We start from the raw sequence: 18,684 nt of genomic DNA, 5'->3' as shown, positions 1-18,684 counted from the left end.
CATGCCAAGCATTCTACAAAAGCATTATGGTGTTTGAACACACTATGACAATATGACATGCAAGAGAGATCTTTTGAACTTTCAAACTGGAAAAACATAAAGAAAGAAGAAAACTTGAATTTCACAACAAAGCTTGCCAGATATGACTCCTCCAGTGATTGAGCGATGGGATTCTGTAAAACGTATCGAGGATGCAAATATTGTGGTCAATTTGTGGAACAAATTGCTTTCCAAATTGTGCGATGGAATGATGAGGATCCTTCAAAAAGATAGAAATATCATGATCATGATTGGAACTAGCATCAAGACTACGAGAACCTAACATAACCATCAGCGCGGATTGAAGTTCCTCGTCAACGTGTGGTAGTTCGAAAACATCAAAAGGTAGATCATCAAAAATCAGTGACTTAGAAAGATCAACAACTGAAAAATCAGAGTTGTTACCAAACAAATTAGTGAAAATATCACGACAACCATGATCAGAAATTTCAATATCAAAAACAGAGGCATCCTCATGATCTGATGAATCATAAATAGGGGGAGATTAAAGACAAGAAATTTCACCCTCTGTTTCTTCACAATGCTCAGATGATGGAATAGAGAGATCAACATGAGAATATTTTTCCTCTCTGCTTTTAGATGTAAAACTAACATTGAATGAGCTCTAAGTGTGATAAAAAATAACATCATTAGAAGCTTATTCTTTGGAAGATTCAATAGGAATGACATAATCATGGAATATGTTAGGATAATGAGGGAGTGGTGTGGAAGGAGAAAAATCAACCTTCATCATAGATTCTTGTTCAAAAATAGACTCCCACACATAGTCATTGTAAACTATATCATAGGTTTGTTGCTCAACACTAACTCCATCCTTAACTTGATAATCATGAACATCAAAATAAATAGTTGCAATAGGTGAACTAAACAACTCACAATCATGAGGACTAATGGAACAAATGAATGGAGGGAGAGGAGATAGAACATCATCAAAAACATCAGATTGGAAGTTGAGGCCTACACCGTAATTCTGAGTAGGTGGGGTGGGATAAGATGGTGGTAAATCAACAGATGAAGTCTCAAGTTATCCCACCTCAACCTATTGAAATGGAGTTGTTTGATTAGGATCATATGAAGAGTCACTTGGGAAAACAACTACCTTCATTGTAGATTTAAGAGCTCCATAACCGAGGTATGTTTGGAGACTTTCGAAATACTCATATTCTTGTGGATTTATGGAAATATGAAGAAGAAATCTAAACTTATTTTTCATTAAATTCCAATCAATATCATTCTCATAAAATTAAAAACAAAAATGAATGAAGTGATCATGAAAATCGTTAAGAGATTCATAAGGTGTTTTTCACAATCACATGATTTTCTTGAAAATAGATTTGTAATCATACCTGTCAATGGTGTGGTACATCTTGTTGACAAGATATTCAAAAGAGTGTATGGAAACAACTGGAAATGTGGAAAACCATTCCTATACATGTGCTTCGAACGTGAGGACAAAAAAATTGCACGCAGTATCGTCATCGTGAATATTATGTTTGGTGCAAAATTCAAAAAAATGAGTAGTGCGCTCAAGAATGGTTGTTCCACCCTCGCCATCAACTTTGAGATTTGACAATTCATTGATTATTATCATGCGCACTTTCAAATTAAATTTGGTTCTCGAAAAACATGTCGGGGGTTAATATTTGGGAAGAATCCATTAGAGGTATGGAAATTTCAAACAAAATTCATGGCCTCATCTTGTAATTTAGCCCTCCTTCTAGCACTAGAAATGTTGACGTTGTTGGACCTACCTACATTCAAGGGATATCCCTGATATGAAGTCCCAATTATACGTCGCACCATTTGGTGTAGGAGTCCCATCTAGAGTACGTCATGGTTTCCGATGCAGTGGGTTTTAATGACGTGCCTTGGATACAATAATGCATAGAGTGGTGTATTTATGACTTTGGTGAGAACAAGTATGTGACCCTACAGAAAGTCAAGTGCAATGCATGAAGGTTATAACACTCAAAGGGAAAGTGAGTGAGTCCCTTAGAAGCCTGTAATAGTACATGGTTTGGAATGAACACATGAGGATAAAGACATCACAAGTTAGCCTACAAAATAGTTCACAAGTTAACCATGATGGAAATATATAAGAACACGCATTCAACAAGATTCATACCAACGCAAACGAAATAGTTCATAAGCATAAGAATAAGCGAAATAACATACATTGAAAACATAAAAAGAATAGTCCTACTATATTGACAACATATGCATGAAAATGTGTCAACTCTGAGTTTTTATTAAAGTGAAATTTTCAATCATACATATACCATTGATGCACCACTAGCCCCAATAGTGGAACCTAAAATATACATTATCTCCTCCAAAGAGATACTCTCTCTATTCTATGGAGAAGCCAAGGTTCTCAAACTCGTAAGCTCTTGACTCCTAAGACTAAGCCTATCCAAAAGCTTGGCTCCCAAAATCCCTTTACATGATTTATCAGGACATATTTATAGTAAAAGGGATTACTATTTACTTCCCCTTTATCACTCTTGGACATCCCTCATGGCTCTTCAACTTCTTTACAAGATGACTTCTCAACTTCATTACAACATGACTCTTCATACTCCACAATTGACACTTGGAATTTCACTTACAAATTAATTACAAAATGATATTCTAATGAACTCATAACCATATACGAAAAAATTTGGTAGACCCAACTAGACAACCTAATATTATAAAATTCAAGCTTGAGTTTTAGGAAACTCCATCTCAAGAACTTCCACTTGGGTTTTCTCAGTCAGGTAACAGTTCCAAGCTTTGTACTCCATGACGACATGCTCAAAAGTTGTGATGATGTTAGGATGGAAGTAGACTTTATCCTCCATGGAATATGGGTACATGATTTAGAACCGATCTATGTTTAAGTCTTATGCAGGAGCAACATTTTATTGATTTGGAGAGGGCCACCATATACTTCTTCATATTTTATCTGTTTATGTCAATATATTCCATGTTGGTGATGTGTCTGAACTTCTCCAAGTATTCTTCAATTTTCTGCCTGACCTGATTCCTTCATTTAGTCTCAATGAGTGAATCAACTAATGCAATCCCGTGTGATTTCACTAAGTAATCCAAGTTGTGGTACAATCGTGAATATGAGGCATGAGTGTCGAAATAAATGAGGAAATTTGTTTTTTATTCTAGATGAGCATCCAAACCTTTTCTTTCTCCAACTCTGCCTCTTGCCTTGTCTTATTTCCAAATTGAAGTGATGCCCCTTTGTATTGCATTGACCATTCATGCACAACAACAATAGTTGATTGTGCAACATTGAGATTTTTGACATCATCTTTACATTTTTGTTGCAAACCATGCAAGTGGACAACTACCTTATGCATGGTGACAAGTGACTCATAAATATGCATGGTCTGTCCCAGTGTGGATACTTCACCAATTATCATTTCCTTCAATTATTTCAGATAAAGCTATACAAGAGCTTCATTCCGTAATTCTTCTAAGAGTTATGCAACCTCTTCCCTAACAGCCTGGAAGTTATTTGTCAATGGTTTTTTCTCAGCCATCAGATATTTTGTGTTTGACTTTGTAGCACCTACAAAGGCCATTATGGTTGCAGTAATGGCACCTAGTTTCCTCTGGTGTTTGTCGCGATAATCTTTTCTCTGATGAGTGCAAGAGATGTGAGGTCGTCTGGAAAATGTTTGTTCCTCACTTTTACAATATTTTTTTTGAAGCCCATCATAATTCATATTATACATGTCCATAACTAGAGAATCATCAAGAGGTATAATTTCCTTTTCCTCACTTGGAGCTTACTCAGCTAAAGGGTGGGGACACTGAATGGTGACGTGCCATGTACTTGGCATCAAGTCAACCTCTTGATTCTATGGCTCTGGTTCCACCTCCATGTCTTGGATTCCGATCAACACCTCAATCTCTTTAGAATGCTTCTTGTCTTGCATATGATTTCTCTCCTGTAGTTTTTGGTTTTATTCTTGTTCTTCGACTTGTATTCATGTAACTTATTCTTCTTCTACTCTTCACCTTTCTTCCTCTTCCTTCTTATGCCTTTATTCCTCTAATCTCTTATTCTTTCCTTCTTCCCTCTGCTTCTATTCTTCTTCCCAAATCTTATGTTTCCTCTTCTTATGTTATTCTATGGCCCCGTTAAGTATGACTAGATCTGCGTTCATCTTGTGTCTTCACTCTCCCCTGGACTGTGCACAAATTTCCTCTTTCCTTTATCATGCATTTGGGTGTGCTCTTCTATTGGTACTTCCTCTGGAGTGACTTCTTTCTGCAGAGTAATTTGTGAAGTCCTGCAAAACTGACTGGCTCAAGAGACTTGGAGGCATTATAACCATTCCTACATGGTTCTTCCTCTGGCCTGTAGACTAACATTCTTAGCCACTAGAAATTAGTTCTTGCATAGTGGTCTTTATAAACATTCTAGGGATCGTATGGATTGAATTCCATAGTACTGAATGCAAATTTTTCTATCGCCTTACCTTCAGTATCTACGACTTTCATATTCTTGATCTCATACAATCCTATTTGCATAGGAAGGGTTGGCGAAGGTGATTTCTTATTCCTGTGTAAATCTACTGACGACCCTGTGGAGAGATGGTACACAACTTCTTGCATGAAAAATTTATTGGTTCCATACCTCGGTAAAAGATGAAAAGAATTTTTTCCACTGAACACCCTAATGAAAGTGTCATCTGGTGAGGTAAACCAGTCTATTATCTCTGACATTGCCTCCATTTCCAGACATGACATGCAAGGTGGATCTTGCTCAAAGAGAAACTTGTATAACGGAATGAGGAAGTGACTAGTCAAATTTTCCATCACTCCTCAATGGCTGCACACTGAAAATAACTTGCAATGAATGTGCATGGTAGGCTCTGATGGTGTCCAAGTCAAATTCATTCGAGGGAATGCATTATGTGCACAAATTGCATCCATTAGATATGCATAAATGTAAAAATATATCTTGCCTACCCTTGGGCAGACTAAGGACATTAGATACATGGATCCATAGTTGTTGAGAAAACAAGTCTGGCCAGTTAAATGGTTTTCCTTCATTCACAACCTAGTTTTGTAAGAATCCCACCCTTCATGGAAGGTCTTAGTACTATGATTACCACATATTCTACAAAATAAAACTATCAAGGGCAGACAAGCCCTCCTAAGACATTTTTTCTTGTAGGCATTGGTGGCTGTCTGACGGAAATTTGTTGGCTCTTTCACCCAACTTTTAATAATAGCCTTTGTGCTCAAGTAGCTAGTGGCATCATAAAAGTAATATTCGATGCGTGATTCTCGCTCCGGAAAATGGTATATGATATGACAATATGGAGCCAAAAAATAAGCAAACCTTTATCTGTTGGCACTGTTCAGATCCATAGTCTTTGGATCTATATGAGAAACTATCCAACTGACAATGTTTTCTCATGGGAAAGCCAAATACCTGCAAATATGAATGATGGTACAATTTTAAAGGGCAGTTCAAACTAAGGATAGATGGATGAGTGCAAACCAAGTGAAGAAGATCAACATGCAAAAGAAAAAAAAGCATGGAGAGTTGCCGAAAAAATGACCACTAATGGGAATAAAAAAAAGGAAAACTGATGTGACACTAGTAAAAAGTGAACAACATACCAAACTGACACTTGTACATCACATATAAGTTAAAATTCCAATAACCATGAAAATAAACAAGAAAAACAACACTCACAAAATCCAAATGGAAAAAAGCGACAAGATGATAAAAGAAAAACTCACCCGAAAAGCATCACAAACTCCACTGAAGTCTCCTTGATCTCCTTGGGAATGTTAGAGCTCCATGATCGATTGTAAAAATGAGTTCTAGTGGCATCTATTATATAGATATAGACTGACTAGGGTTTATGACATGAATGCCTAAAATAAAGGAAAAGGTGAAACTTGGCAGAAAGTTCCAAAAATAGTAAGTGTGCCACTTTCAGGAAATTAACTAATGCCTCCATATTTTCCAGGGATGATTTTTTTCTTTTATGCTTTTTTTATTTTTTGGAAAAATTGACCATTCACATTGCCAAGGAAGATTGTGCAATTCCCAAGGACTGGGTAACTCGTTGACTTAATGCATTATGCAATTTTGGAGTTGTTGAGATGCTTTACACAATTTCCATCATCAAGGTTGCACTTCCATCCATAATAATTGTGTGGTTTTCATGCTCAAGTTTGGCCCGCCAAGAAGAATTACACCATTTCTAGAGGCAAGGATGACCTGCCTTCCAAGATTACATAGTTAATGGAGGCAAGCCCAATAATGTTGGAAGGTATGGGAAGAGAAATATTGGGCCTTAACGCAACTAAAGACAGAGAAATCAGAAACATAAAGGTGTTTGGAGATGTTGATCTTATCATTCAACAAGTGAACAAAACATTTTAGGCAAAGCACCCAAGGCTGAAAGCATATAGAGATGAGGTATGGAGACTCAAAGATTCTTTTGATAATTTTGTACCTCATATATCCCTAGAGTCAGAAATCAGCTCGTTGATTCCCTTACTGTATCTGCTAGCATGTTTATTCCTCCCATGCCTCCCAGACTAGTTTATGAAGTTCAAATGAAATATAGACCATCCTTGCCTGATAATGTCCATCATTGGAATGTTTTTGAAGATGATGATGAAGTGAATAGGTTCCTGCAAGTCATTGATGAATTCTTCGAAATGAAATTTGATCAAAAAAATGAAGCCTTAGGAGGAAGTCCCCAATCCCAGCTTAGATACAAAATTGACAAAGACAGCATTGTCCAATTGCCCAGCAATCACATACCCAAAGGACTAGTCCCTTTAGAAAAGCATGTTAATGTGTATCACTTTTTCCCTTTTTGCGGCAAAGAAGTTTTATAAAAATAAATGGAGTTGGAATGTTTACTCTTAAATTTACAAAATCATCAAAAACTGGTGGTGGTAAAAGAAGACAAAACATGTCAATTTAAATTCAATTTCATGTCATATTTTTCTAAAATTTAATATATAATTTTTATCTAATTTATTCATTTTCTTTAAAAGGTATCATTAATATTTTACATTAATTTTTAAGTAGTGACAAAACCGCGACCCCCCATTTCTCTATTGATTTATGTTTTTTAATTCCAATTTCTTTAAGAGATGTGTTGTAAACATTCTAAAGATTGCTAAACAAATTTAAAAATAAAAAGTAAGCATATTTTTTAATTATTATTAAAATACTAGTAAAAATGATCATATTTTCGTACATATAGAACCGCGACCCAAGAAACTACCCTTTCAAATTTATAAAATCAAATTTTTTTAAGAGAAATTTGAAAAAAACATATAACAAAATGTTAAAATTATTTTTTGAAAAATTTTAAAATATATCTTATATTTTTTATAATAAAATTTTTAATTATGATTATAATAACGTATTTTATATTATTCAAAATATAATATATAAAATTATTTGTTTAGAAATTCTACTTCTATTTTTATATATATATTTAAAGAGTTTCAGCATTTCATTTAACTTTACATAAAGTTATTTATATTTTGTGAGTGATTAACCATAGTTTTTACCAATATTTACTATCAGTTGACTTATTTGCAAATTTAGTATTTACTTTTTATAACATTATTTATATTTTCTAAACCCATTAAATAGGTTCACTATAGCTTTTACCAAAATTTATTGTGAGTTAGCTTTGTTACAAATTTAGCATTTATTTTTTATAATTAACAAGTATGAAACTCAACTCATTTAATTGATATGTTTATATTATCTTTTTTATCTTTTTTCATTTGAGTACTTTTTTGCTTTTGCCATATAATGAGACACATTAACATGCTTTTACACATTAAGAGAGTAACCACCAAGAAATCCACAGGGAATTATCCATTCAAGCTGGTATATGGCACTAAGGTTGTATTCCCAATTCAGTTAACCCTCCCTGTGGAAAAGTTCTTGCAAGAAGAGTAGAACGAAGAAGAGGACATGGCAAAAAGGATCACTAATTTAGCAGAAGTACATCAAATCAGAGAATAGTTGGTTGAAAAGTCTGCAGCACATCAAAAGAAAGTTAAAAGAGCTTCTGACAAGAGGACAAAAACATATAATTTTCAGGTTGGAGACTTGGTTCTTAAGTGGGATGCACTGAAAGAGAAGAAAGGCAACCATGGGAAGTTTGTTGCTTTATGGACAGGGCATTTTATCATTTCTCAAATCCAAGGGAACAATACTTTCATGCTAAAAAGTATGGGAGGAGAAATAGTTTTTGATTGCCCAGTCAATGGGAAGTTTCTGAAAGTTTATGTTGTTTAAGGCCTTTAGCCTTAAATTTGTAAATATGTTATTTTATCAGTTTTTGTGTAGGCTCAATCAGACTCCATGCCCAATGGAACACTAGGAAATTTTACTAATTTGGTTTTCACATGAAAGGCAATGATCTGCAGTTCTTGAGGCCTCATAGGGAGGATCTCATCCCCAAAAGGAGCCAGTGTTAGCTCTGCTATAACTATGGTCTTACAAAGGCCGGATATAAGCCTGGTCGTATTTATTATGCTCAAAATAAGCTCATGGCAGTCATCTTCCTTCTTCTCCTTCATTCCACTTACTCTCTCTTATCCCCGCTACCTCTGTTTTTCCTCTGAAACCTGGCATAAACCCTTGTTTCTTCAAGCCCTGAGCACGAAAAAATAAACCCCCATAACACGGCATCCACATGACCTCGCGCTTCCATAACCCATCGTCACCTTTTAATCATGGTCGTCGATTACCGCACCCTGATCCAATGGTTCTCCATCGCGCCTGATGAATCCGCGTGATCGATTCCCCACTGTTTGATCATTTCCGCCACGATCGGACGGTGTCCGCTCTCCCCGTGCCCACGAATTAACGTCGCATTAACACACGATGGAGGGTGGTTTTCCTCTCTCCTCGCCGCCATGTGTCACATGTTGAATGGGATCACATGCCACACCCTTTTACCACCTAACGCCAAACTCCAGTGTGATCAATACCACTTACCGCCCGTCCTCCGTTCCCGCCCGTTAACCTTCGCATGTCTCCACTGTCCAACGACCGTTGGATCTGCCCGCTCGATATCCAACGGCCCAGGATCATCCCACTCCCGCCTCCTCCGATATCCCTGTTGACTCATCTCCGCCATGTATTCGCCTGATCCGACGGCTGATATTACTCTTTCATCTGACTATTCCACTGGTTGTGCAGTCCACGTACCTTGACTGTTTCGAGCACCTGAAGGACGAAGCTTACTAGTTTTCAGTATTATTTGCAGTTGCTCCTCAACCACCCTATTTAATTAACAGTATGGCCAAGGAGGAAAAGGATGAAGCATGAACATATAGCTACATTTAACAGTTACGGAGCTTCATCCTATACGACACTCCACCTGCCTGAGAGGACAGCAAAGCGCAGGAAACAGATTAGATTCATCCACTACAGCAAGCAAGTGCACTCAGAAGCTTCATCAGGCAACTAAATGTGGTTGGTGGTTAATTAGGATACTTTCATATGTATAATGGCTGAGTTCTTTTGTATTGAAACTCTATATATCCCAAAACTAAGATGTAATCAGGGTTGATGGTTGATGTTTTGATGTAAGGTTCAACTTCTGGAGACTGTAACTAATTTGATACTTGCAATGTTTCGTCTTCATTTTCATCTAATACAAGCTTCTTTTGCTATTAATTTCTCACTTTCCATTCTCCTTCTGATCTAAGTTGTGCTTGATATGTTGTATTTCTGAGCTCTTGATGTTTAGCATTATAGAATCTATCATCCTATCTGTGTGTTAAAGTCTTGTATGTATAAGTAAATGAGCTATTCAGGTTTCTTTTCACCTAGTGCTAGAGAGTTGTCATCCTATCTATGCATAGGGAATTAGATTTGCAGACTTCTTTAATGGTTGCATCCGGCCATCACATGGTCTTGTGCAGTTGCTGGTATGGTCAGTATTCTCAATATTCACCCAATCCTTAAACTAAGAGTAATTGGTGGTCTAAAGCCTTGTATTCTGGGGGTGTTCATGCATGTCTGGAGTCAAGCAAAGTAGAAGTGGTTGTTTGGCTTGAACAAGCATCATTCCTTCCATTCATCCATTTGCAACATTAAGTTGAATTAGTATGTTCCCGGGCATCTCCGAGCTACAACCTAGGAGAGTTTCTTAGGGTGATAACAAGGATATAGGATTTTGGAAAAAAATTCAACCCTTAATACATTACAAATGATAGAATATATATAAGTACCTAATCCTTAAGATGTTACAAGCTTTAGGAATAAAAATCTAACAATAAACTAAAAATAAAATCAATCTCAACTAACTGCAAGAAATTTGGAGTTGATCCATTGAATTTTGATCCTTTGCCTTAAAATCTGAATTTGTTGTAGTTTTTCCCTAAGAATTTGTAAATTCCCAACAAATAAGGTAAGTTATGCCACTTGTTTTCCAAAATTCTCAAAAGCTTCCCAATGATGCTCATTGAATCCCTCAAAATAATCATCAACCTATTCATCCTACTCTTCAATAGGTGAGACATAAATTCTATTATTGCCATAAAGTTTGGAGATGATTTTTTTTAATAATCCCCAGATATTCTTTAAAACCTATGTTAGAGAGTTTTCATTTTCAAAATTTCCACAATCACTGTTCCTATATGTTTTTACAGTAATTTTTGGGAATATAGAAGGTAGTTCCTTTGGAATAAAATCCTTGAAAATAAGATCAAAGCCTTAAGAAACCCATGGTCAAATCATTTTTGTCATGCTGCAAACCTTATTTAAGTACAAACGAATCAAATTGGTTAACCTTTCTTCTATGGGACATTCTTTTTTGAAATAAAAGTCCTTAGACCATTTTAATAATTTCAACTACTAATCCTTGCTCAATTATACAATTTATGATGCTTAATTTTCCTTCTCATGATGCAAACACATCATGATTTGTTTTTCTCTTTAAATCCATTCTTTGGGAACTTGCAAAATCATGACTCTTCATCTTTAAACCATATGTGGATATCAAAGCCCAAGTCCCTTAACTAGATTGTGGAAAAGAAATCTCGTCCTTTCCTTAAATTCCATTGCCATCCTCTAGAGATTTGGAAAGTCCCTACCTTGATATTCCTTGCATATTTCACCCACATTCCTACAGGTTTAACATTTATGCTATATGTATAACACCATACATGTAGGCATCTCAATATAAGTATATTTAAATTGAGCACTAGGTAATTTGAATCAACCCTACATGTCTAAAAATTTGTAACATATCATGGACAAAACAACAATTCCAATATTACTTATGTATTCAACAACCTATTATAAATTTTGAGAAAGGATAGCCTCATCTCTTAATAGAGAACAAACCCATTGCACCATTGTATATGTAATTCACACCTCATGGAAGTTTTTCATAACTAAATATTTAATGCCATATTTCATTTGACCCATTTATTATTGTTTGCTTGTTAATATTGATGATTAGAAAATTGTTGTAGTTGTAGTTGTAGTTGTTTTACTTCTTGTTGTTGTTGCTACTATGAAGCTATTAAATTGTAGAAATATATATTGATGACCATGTTCACAGACTGTGATTGGCTCTATTTCTTTTATGATGAATTCCCTACTATTGAAAAGAAAACCAGGGCTACTCTACATACAATAATTATCATTCCAAGGATAATCTCCTATGTTAATCTCTTCGATATAACCCCTACTCTTTGATGAGATGAATGCTTGAAAAAAAACCATTTTGAAATCCAGTGTCATTTTATATTTCCCCCAAATATCTATTTTCTATATTTTCAGGCCATGCTTACTCAACATCCTTTTTCACTAGTGAAATTCATTCATCATTTATTCTTGGTCATCGTGCATAAAAACAAACTCTGTGAGAGAGCCATCTTCCCTTTCATACTAGAGAGACAAATGTAACATAAATCTTAGATCTTCCACCTTTGTGAGACAAATGTAACATAAATCTTAGATCTTCCACCTTTGTGGTGAAAACATAAGCTAAAAATTTGTATAGGGGTTATAACAAGCCTCCACTACCCTTACACTAGAACATCCCAAGGAATTATTCAGTGTAATGTGAAACTAAAAAAATATAAAAATATTTTTTTGGATGAGAATATTGTCACTAATATCCAGAGAAGTATCTTTGCTCTAGGTCCCAACAATTTTGCTTAACACAAACAATTCCTCATACAATATATTGTGAGGATCTTCGTGGTCTAAAATGCTCATGTAAAACAAAACATGCACATTATCTAGAAAATAGCAGATTGATGGGAACCATTTGAATAAGGATACCATTCACCCTATCAACCTGAAGGATAACTCATTAGTAATAATATGTTTTTGAATGATATCATAATATTAATGAATTTAATGTAGGGCACCTTTAATGAATAAACTAAGAAAACTGAAAAAAGAATGAACTTCATCATGAAAATCGTGTTCCCTAAAATGTATTTTTCACTTGAAATTCCAATAGCCTATAGATTACCGTATCTAACTGCTATTTTTTTTTATTCTTCAAAAGGACATGATCATTCTATTCCAAATATTCGATCCACTGAACAATCCTGCGGAACATTCTAGCTTTTCATCCTACCTATGCTTCTGTAATCCATACGTGATAAGAAGATGCTATCTATTTTGTTACTTTTAAAATATATTCAATTGCAAAATCATGAAGAAACTCTCTACGCACAACTTATGTTATGCTCTTCACCTGCAAAAAGATACCCAAATAGAGAATATGCGAAGAAAGATACCCAAAACATAGAATAGTGAGAGACAACAGCAAATATTTTATTATTTAGAAAGCAATGTTCACTGGCCTCTTCGAGGGGGCAACCTCCAATAGAGCAGAGCTCGATTCAAAAATAAGACACGATGCTCCTCGCAGGGAGTCTCTATCCTTTATATATGACTCATACATGCAATACCATGGATCAATACTATGGGTTTTATTAATACCATCTATCTAATACTACGGCCCATTTTCAACTAACTGTGGTCCCATCATTAGTTGCGGGTTAACCACTTACAATTATTAATATGGGCTTTATTGACTCTTGACTATGACTCGATCCCATTACATAAATAAGGGGGTTAGGGTGGGACCCTAACATGCCCTCCCCCTTAAGACTAGCCTTGTCCTCAAGGCTTAAGCTGCGGAAACTGCTGAAGAATAGTGGTTGGTTCCCAAGTTGCATCTTCCGGAGAGATGTCTTTCCACTTGACAAGGACTTCCCTAATCATGCGGCCCCGCAGGTGCCTGTCTCGTGTGTCTAGGACCTGTTCAGGTTGGAGCCAGATTGACCCTTCTTCGTCCAATTCAGGTAGACTGGTTCGAATTCTGCAATTGTTCCCAATCACTTTCTTGAGGCATGAGACATGGAAAACTGGATGGATTTCAGTAGGTGGCAAAGCCAACTTGTAAGCCACTTCTCCAATGTGCTGAAGTACTTGATATGGTCTGTAGAATTTTGGAGATAGTTTCTGACAACCCTTGTCTTTGAGTGATGTTTGCTTATATGGTTGCAGCCTCAAAAAGACTTGATCCCCTTCTTGAAATTGGTGCTCTGAGCGATGCTGGCTTACCTGTTGCTTCATGCGGTTTTGTGCTTGATGAAGATTCTCTCTAAGATGGGCAAGCATGGTTGCGCGGTGTTGTAGGAGTTGATCCACTGCTTGTAACTTTGAGCACCCCTTGATATAAGAAGTAGGGAAAGGAGGGAGTTGACCATATACTGCTTCATAGGTAGTCATTTTAGTGGTGGCATGATAGTTGGTGTTATACCACCATTCAGCCAGAGGTAACCACTGTACCCAAATATGTTGCTTTTCTGAAGTGAAACACCTAAGGCAGGTTTCTAGACATTTGTTGACGGCTTAAGTTTGACCATCCATTTATGGATGATAGGAAGTACTGAGTTTTAGTTGAGTGCCTTGTAGCCTGAAGAGTTCTTGCCAAAAATTACTGGTGAAGATCAGGTCACGATCGAACACAATAGAAGTGGGCATGCCATTCAATTTGAAGATCTGATCCATGAAAGATTGAGCGACCATAGTCGGTGTAAACGGGTGGGGTAGGGCGCAAAAATGAGCATACTTCGAAAGTCTGTCCACAACCACCATGATGACTGACTTGTTTCCTGACTTTGGAAGACCTGTAATGAAATCCATAAAAACCTCCATCCATATTGATGTCGGGATGGGCAATGGTTGTAATGTGCCTGGTGTGTTGACGGTCTCCCCTTTGTGGCATTGACAGACATCGCATTCTACTACAAAAGGAAGGATGTCCTTTTTCATGCCTGTCCAAAAAAATGATCTTCTGGTGAGAGCATACGTCTTCTGAAAGCCTGAATGTCCTGCAATGGGGGATGAGCGCAATTCTGCCAAAATGTGACTTTTGAGGGTGGATGTTGGTGATATTACTACTATGTCCCTGTAGCGAAGAATCTCATCCTACCACGAGTAGCCCTTGGTGGAATTTGGATCCACTTGCAATTGAGAAATGAGTTGGGAGAACCTGAGATGTGAAAACTATTCCTTGCGAGCCTCTTCAATCCATTCTGGAATGGGGAGGGAAATTGCTAGCAGAGTACTTTCCTCCTCAAATTGGAGAGATAATGCATCTGCTACACTATTTTCTTGCCCTTTCTTGTAAATGATCTCATAATCATATCCCAGCATTTTGGCGAGCCATTTATTTTGTTGTGGGGAGGATAGGTGTTTCTCCAAAAAATATTTAATGTTGTGATGGTTTGTGCGGATTTGGAAACGTCGCCCCAATAAGTAAGGTCGCCAGGTCTCTACTGCATGTAAGATGGCCATCATTTCCTTCTCGTAGGTAGATTGCCCCAGATTCTTCCCACTTAGTTGTTGGCTTGTGAAGGCCAAAGGTCATCCTTCCTGCATTAAGACCGCCCCAATACCCGTACCCAAAGCATCACATTCAATGACAAAAGATTTGGTGAAATCAGGTAGTGCTAAGACTGGAGTGGAACACATGGCATTTTTGAGAGCTGTAAAAGCCTATTGTGCGTCCTCATTCCAGAAGAATGAATTTTTCTTCAGGAGTTGAGTGAGGGGCTTCGCTATGCGACCATAATTGCAGACAAATTTTCGATAATAGCCTGTGAGACCCAAAAATCCTCTCAGGCTCTTCAAGGTCCTAGGTTGAGGCCAATCCTGCATTGCCTGGATCGTTTGGGGTCCACCTTAACACCTTCACGCCCAACAATGTGGCCCAAATACTCAACTTCTTCCATGCCAAATGAACACTTGGACATCTTAACAAATAATTTATGCTTGCGGAGCAGTTGCAAGAGTAGATCTACATGTTGAAGATGTGCGGCCCAAGTGCAACTATAGATGAGGATGTCATCGAATAAGACAAGGACAAATTTCCTGAGATATGGTTTGAGAAGGTGGTTCATAAGGCTCTGAAAAGTAGATGGGGCATTACAAAGACCGAATGGCATGACCAGGAACTCATAATGGCCTTCATGAGTTCGGAAAGTAGTCTTTGGAATGTCGACTTCCTTCATGCGAATTTGGTGGTAGCCTGAGCGCAGATCCAGCTTAGTGAAGAATTGAGCCCCATTGAGTTCATCCAGAAAATCATCAACCACCAGGATGGGAAATTTATCTTTGACTGTCAACTTATTGAGGGCCCTGAAGTCTGGATACATCCGCCACTCCCCATGTTTCTTGAGCACCATGACCATTGGTGATGAATAAAGACTAATGCTGGGACAAATGACACCTACTTCTAAAAGTTCCTTGATTATTTTTTCTATTTCATTCTTTTGAGTGAACGGATATCTGTATGGGTGCACATTTTGGGGTTGGGCCCCTGGAACCAAGGTGATGCTATGATCATGTTCCCCTCTCAAGGGTGGAAGCTCATGAGGCTTGTCAAAGACCGGCAGATGGTTATTTAAAATCTGTTGCATCTCAGGATGAATCGGTAGAGACTTGGTTGCGACTGCCTGGATAGCATTAAATTTAGCTATAACTCCATGATGGCCCTTTTTTAGCAATTTTACCATCCTATTCGAGCTGATGATAGAGGGAGCTCCCGCCTGGAGTCCACGGAGGGTATGTGGAGTTGCTCTGCTTAAAATTCATACATAACTCCTAGAAATCCATTGTGATTGGCCCAAGAGTGCAGAGCCATTCAGCGCCGAGGACAATGTTGCACCCTCCCATGTGTATGGAAAACATGTGGGTCTTCAACTAATAATCCCCCATTTGAAGTTTGACTTTTTCACAGCGGCCTTCACATTTCATTGTGCCCCCATCCGCAATTTGGACTTGGAAGTTAAAAACTGCTCATACAAAACAATGCACTGCTTTCACGACTTTGTGATGGATGAAATTATGTGTAATTCCACTATCAATCAAGACTACTACTGGGCGATGTTTAATAAAACCTCTGATTTTGAGAGTTTGAGGTGAAGAAATCCCTGCCAAAGCATGCAGCGAAATAACTGGTTTGTCAGGGACATTGTCCTTTTGGTTGTCCTCTTCTACCGCCTCATGTTCCTCAAGTGGTGTATCTTCCTCCAATGAGCTGTAGCCAGTGGCATCAATTTGAAAAAATTTGGGCTCCTTGCATTTATGACCTGGGGAGTATTTTTCATCATAGTAGTAACATAATCCTTGATTTCTTCTTTCGGCCATTTCTGCAGGTGACACCTTTTGGACCTTAAGTGTTTGAGTCGTGTTGTAAGCCTGTGGGGGGCGACCCTTAGCGGAGAAATTTGGGCGACTGTATTGGGCTGCTAATGCACGTTCCACGTTACGAGCTACCTTGCAAGCCTCCGTCCATGTGGGAGGGCGGTGCAGTAGGACTTGGGCTTTTATGGCTTCTTTAAGACCCTTGATAAAACATTCCGTGTAGAACGCATCTGAGAGACCCCTAGTGTGGAAGGCTAAGGCTTCAAAGGCTGTAATATATTCATCCACTGTGCCAGTCTGTCGGAGCTTAGTAAGACGACCCAAAAAAGAAGATTCCTTGTCAAAGCAGTCTGTAAGAGCTTTTCTGAAGTTGGTCCAAGCTAGAAAAGGTCCATTGCAACGTTGATGCCATTCCCACCATTTCCACCTTTCATTGTCCAAGTACATGTTTCCCACCATAAGCTGAGTCTCATTGTCTAAGATGTTATTTAGATTGAAATACTACTCCATTTGTGCTATCCATGTTGCTGGGTTAGAACCGTCAAATTTATGCATATCCAACTTGGGAGGTTGCTAACGGGATTGTTGGTGGGTGCCCCAGACGTGAGGAGAGTGGCTAGACTCACCCTCACTGTGTCCATTGCCATTATATGCCTCCTTGTGGGCTTCCTCCTTGCCCTTCGAGATTAGGGTAGATAGTTTGTCAAGTTGACTTTGGATGGAATGCAAGGTTAGTTCAAGTTTGTCAATCCTCTCATTGGCCATAGCTTGAGCTCTAGTTTCTACCTTGCACCGATCAGATGTTCTTGAGATTTGGGACTGCCCGAAAAAAAAATTCATTAAAAATTGAATGGTACCACCGTGCTCAGCTTGTCGTCCTGATTCTGATGGGCTAGATCACCAATAAGCGCCTTGGGAGATCTCAAATTTTTTTTTTCTTTGAAAACTCCTAATGGACTTTTACTCCTTCCTTATGAATACTGCAGTCGCCAAACCCTCAAAATGTCAATGCTGCCAAAAGTCATACAAAAATTCTTCCCCGGTATAGGAACCCCACACAACTACCTTGATATGGTGGATCTAAGAGATCTGAATGGCGGATCGGATAGCTCTGGGCGGCGGAACAGACTGCTTCTACAGATCTGATGGATCTAATAGATCGGAATGGTTGGTCTACTAACTCGGAACTGCGGGACTGATGTCTGTTGTTGCAGCACCCCTTTGCACGAGCGGATCTGGTAGAGATGATGCGTGATCCCAAGATAGAAAAGGGAACTATGGTCTCAAGGAGTGTCAGGTGCTACAGATCGCAATATACATAAGGGTCTGACAATAGTACTCGGCCCAATGTTTCAGGGCTCTAACTAAGGAGGATCAACCGTACCCTCAGTCATACAACCCGACTACCCTATCATACGGGCGAGTAATCTCTCTGAGTGTTGTTCTCGGTGTACTATAGCAACAAGACGGCCAACGATTTATCTATGGCGAGGTTGCGGAGGAGCTAAGGGGCTTCCGATATACCCAAAAGGTACTTGGAAGACAGTCTGTACGTGGTTCTGTCTAATGTGATACTACTCGAAGGGGTACCCATAGGGGTTACAAGGGAGTCCAACAAGCGTGACCACCTCTTGTATTTCCTGCATGCATGCCTCCCCAAATTCGTAGGTTTATGTGCTCAACGACAGATCCCGTGGTTTAAAGATGTCGGAACACGTCTCTAGCCAAAAAAAAAATTGCTAAGAAATGGAGATCCCACCGGCCCTGGAAAGTGCTCTGATACCACTTGTTATGCTCTTAACCTGCAAAAAGATACCCAAATACAAAATATGCGAAGAAAGATACCCAAAACATAGAATAGTGAGAGACAAAAACAAATATTTTATTATTTAGAAAGCAATGTTCACTGGCCTCTTCGA

The sequence above is a fragment of the Pinus tabuliformis genome, chromosome Q (assembly GCF_031772625.1).
Source record: "Pinus tabuliformis cultivar Carrire ecotype Pingquan chromosome Q, CPIR1, whole genome shotgun sequence".
Taxonomy (NCBI): domain Eukaryota; kingdom Viridiplantae; phylum Streptophyta; class Pinopsida; order Pinales; family Pinaceae; genus Pinus; species Pinus tabuliformis.
The sequence above is the reverse complement of the archived record's forward strand: the minus strand, read 5'-3'. Positions refer to the sequence as shown.